Below are 4567 nucleotides of genomic sequence, written 5' to 3' on the forward strand. Positions count from 1 at the left end.
GTTACAGGACCATGGGTGACCCCAAAGAAGCTGCAACACAAAAAAGTAACCCCAGCATAGATGATGACTTCCCCATAGCTGCACAGATAGAGCCTCCCTTCACTTAACCTTCTACCCTCTGTATAGTCTTAGCACCTCCTGAGACCTTGAGACCACTTGCAGCAGGGGCAGAACTCCATATAGCTGACAGGGAGGTGGAGGATGGAGTGGCTGGAAATGGCCCTCCTCACCACCCCATTCCATGAGGGAGCATCAATAAGCCAAGTCTTGAGGGTCTCAAGTAGGCACACTGCTGGTTCTGATGAAGATGGTGATGCTTATACTCAGAGGACAGCATTCTTTGGCTTTTCCTACTGCAATCCTGAAGAGTGGGTTTCTTTGAAACAACACCTAGCCTTATGCCTGCATTTTGTAGATTTTTAAGTGGGGAAAAGTGAAAATTCAAGGTTTTGCAGCGGTTTTTTGTTGTTGTTCTGTTTTGGTTTGGTTTGGTTTTTGTTTTGTTTTGAGACGGGAGTCTCTGTAGTTCTAGCTAGCCTGGCACTTGCTATATAGATCAGGCTGGCCTGGAACTCACAGAGATCCACCTGCCTCTGCTTCCCAAGTGCTGGGATTAAAGAGATGCACCACCACACACCCAGTGAAGGCAAAAATCTTTAAAATGTGTTTCGTTTTTCAAATGTTCAAGTTTTTTTTAGTTTCTTATATGATTGTTGCCAATCTTAAAATGGGATGCGCGTCTTCATATGCTGACCAGTAGGTGGCAGTGGTGCCTGTGAATTGAAGTTAACCTGGGACTCAAGCAACCCTCAAATTGCAGCACTCTGTGGATTAATTAGAAACTGAAATCAAACTAATTCCCTGTGGCACTAGGAAGGCAAAGGCAGGTGGATCTCTGTGAGTTCAAGACCAGCCTGGTCTACATAGTGAGTTCCAGGACAGCTGGGGCTACAAGGAGACCCTTTTTCAAAAAAGACCAAAAAAAACCGTTCCTGTGAAGGTTGATAAATCAGAGCTATTGCGATGGTAGAGGAGGGGCAGAGGCAAAGGAGCCTTGAAAATGGATGTGACCAGGATTGGTGATACAGGCCTATAATGACTCCAGCTCAGAGGCTGAGGCAGGGTTGAAGTTTCTTTTTTGTTCTTGTTTTGTTTTGGTTTATTAGGAAGGTGAAACAAGGTATCATGTAGCCCAGGCTAGCTTCCAACTTGCTTTATAGTGGAAGATAACCTTGAACTTATCTTCCTGCCTCCATTTCCTGAGTATTGGGATTTATAGGCATGTGCCACCACATCCAATTTCCTTGGTGTGGGGACTGAACCTATGGTTTCATGAATGCTAAGCAAGCACTGTATCAACTGAACTACATCCCTAACCCAAGGATTACAATTTCAAGTCCAGCCTGGGAAACTCGGTGAGACCCTTGTCTCAAGAAGTAGAAAGTAAAAGGGAGAGGTAGGCATGGTAGCACATGCCTTTAATCCCAGCACTTGGGAGGCAGAGGCAGACAGATTTCTGTGAGTTCCAGGCCAGCTGGGGCTACAGGGAGATCCCATCTCAAAAAAAAAAAAAAGACCAAAATAAATAAATAAATAGGCTGGGGGAGACTGGGGATATAGCTCAATGGTACAGTGTTTCTCCTAGCAAGCAGGAGGCCTTGGGTTCAATTCCTAGTATAAAAAACAAAAGTAGGGGGAGGTTAGCTCAGTGGTTAAGAGCACTGACTGCCCTTGCAGAAGACCCAGGTTCGAGTCCCAGCACCTACAAGGCAGCTAACAACCATCTATAACTCCGGTTCCAAGGAATCTGACTCCCTCTGACCTCTATGGGCATTACACAATACAAGTGCACTTACATACTTGAAGTCAATACATTCAATTACATAAAATAAAAATAAATTATATATAATAAATAGATATTAATATATATATTTAAAGTAAGGGATGGAGCAGTGGCTCAGCAGTTAAGAGCACTGGCTTCTCTTGAAGAGGACCCAAGTTCAGTTCCCAGCAAACCCATGGTGGCTAACAACCATCCTTATTCCATTTATATTTTTAATTTCTCTTAGCAATGTTTTATAGCTTTATGTGTTTTGGATTGGTTAGTTGGTTGGTTCTTTGGTTTTCAGAGATAACTCTTAATATGTAACCAAAACTGGCCTGGAATTCACTGTTGCTAACCTTGAACTTGTCTTCTTGCCTCAGCTTCATAAGTATTGGGGTTACAGGTAGGTACCACAAAATACATTTCTTTTGGTTTCATTGGTTGGTTTCAGTTTGAGTGCTGGGGATTAAGCTACATTTTCAGCCCAGATTTATTTATTTATTTATGTTTTTATGAGACTAGTTCTCACAATATAATACTAATTGGCCTGGAACTCACTATGTAGACCAGGCTGGCTTCAAACTCACAAAAATCTGCCTGCCTCTGCCTCCCAAGTGCTAGGATTAAAAGTTAGTCAGCTCAGGTTTTTCGCTTGTTTGTTTTGAGACAGGCTCTCCCTGTAGCCCCAGGTGGGGTATAGCCTGAAACTCACTATGTTGACCAGGCTGGCCTCAATCTCACAGAGACCTGCCTGCCTCTGACTTCTGAAAACTTTTATTTATTTATTTATTTATTTATTTATTTATTTATTTATTAAGGGTCTCTCTGTAGCCCCAGCTGTCCTGGAACTCACTATGTAGACCAGGCTGGCCTCGAACTCACAAAGATCCGCCTGCCTCTGCCTCCCAAGTGCTGGGATTAAAGGCTTGCACCACAACACCCGGCATGATTTTGTCTTTTTACACTGTGTAGTACATTATAGTCATTGAGTTTCAAATAATAAACCAATCTTGAATTCCTGGAGTAAATCCTTTAGTCATGATGTTTCATTGATCCTCTTTATATGTTACTAAGTCATATATTTAAATTATGTGTATGCATTTGCTCTTATGTGGGGTATGTGCAGATGAGTGTAGGTACTGGAAGAGGCCAAATGCATCAGATCCCCCAGGAGCTCGATGTACAGGCAGTTGTGAGCCACCAGACCTGTGTCTTGGGAATTGAACTTCATTCCTCTGGAACTGAGCAGCAATGCTCTTAACTGCGGAGCCATCTCTTTAGTCCTCAGGTTTTATATTTGTTGAGAGTTTTGTGTCCATATTAATAAAGGATATTGATCTATAGTTTCCTTGTGATGTCTTTGCTTGGCTTTGGTGTCACGATAATACTGACTTTACCAACTGATCCACCTCACTAGTCCGCTAGAAAATATTGACCTTAATAGAATGAGTTGAAAAATGTTTCCCCTTGTGCTGATCAGTCTTCATAGCTGTGACAAAATGCCTCAGATGCTGGGCATGGCTCACAAATTCAAACCACTCTGGGCTACATATGAAAAAAAAAGTCACTCTACCAGAAAGCATTTTCCTTTTATCTGACCTAAAACATGGTAACAGTGAGCCACATTTGTCACTGAAGCCTGGGAGCAGGGATTGTGTCATTTATCACCATTATAAAGCAGAACTCTCTGAAAATTGAGCTCTGAAAAATCCACAGTATGTAAATTGAAACCCTGGGAATTTGAAAACAGACCCTAAATTAGCTGGGATATCCCTTGGGCAAGTTCCTGCGACTGACAGAGCCTAGTTTCCTCTGCTGCAAAATGGCGTCACACCTATGTTTTAGTACAAGGTTGTGACAGTGAATAACTTACATGTGTTAATATGCTTTGTAGACTCATTAGAAAGGTGGCTATGGGGCCAGTGAGATGACTCAGTAGATAAAGGCATCTACTACCAAGCCAGATGACCTGAGATACATTTCCTTAAAGCTACAGTGGAAAGACAAAAGCCAAACCAAAGGCTGTCCCTCTGGCCTCTACATACATGTTGTGGCACATGCACACCCACACTCATACACATACAACAGTAAACTTGTTTTGTTTTTGAGACAGGGTCTTACAATGTAACCCTGGCTGACCTGGAACTTGCTGTGTAAACCAGACCTGGCTTGCACTCACAGAGATTTGCTTGCCTCTGCCTCTCAAGCACTGAGATTAAAAGCGTATGCCACCAAGCCTGACTTAAATAATATATATATTTAATATTTTACTTGTTATTTTTATTTTTGTGTACAAGTGTATTGCCTGCATATATGTAAGTGCACCTGTGTCATGCAATACCCTCAGAGGTCAGAAGAGGGCATCAGAGTCCCATGGAACTGGAGTTATTGGCGTTCCGGATGGCTGTAGGGACCATATGGTAACTCATCTATATCTATATCACTATCTATATCACTATCTATCATCTATCTATCATCTATCTATCTATCTATCTATCTATCTATCTATCTATCTATCTATCATCTATCATCTAGAGAAAGACAGGTCTCACTATGTAGCCCTAGCTTACTATATAGACCAGGCTGGCCTCATTCTCACAGAGATCCACCTGCCTCTACCTCCAGAGTGCTGAGATTAAAGGCATGGGCTACCATGCCTGGTGTGTGTGTGTGTGTGTGTGTGTGTGTGTGTGTGTGTGTGTGTGTTCTCTGTGGGGGGTTTATGAATTTATTTTTTTGTCT

Source organism: Nannospalax galili, unplaced genomic scaffold (genome assembly GCF_000622305.1).
Source record: "Nannospalax galili isolate Female #2095 unplaced genomic scaffold, S.galili_v1.0 scaffold568, whole genome shotgun sequence".
Classification (NCBI taxonomy): Eukaryota; Metazoa; Chordata; class Mammalia; order Rodentia; family Spalacidae; genus Nannospalax; species Nannospalax galili.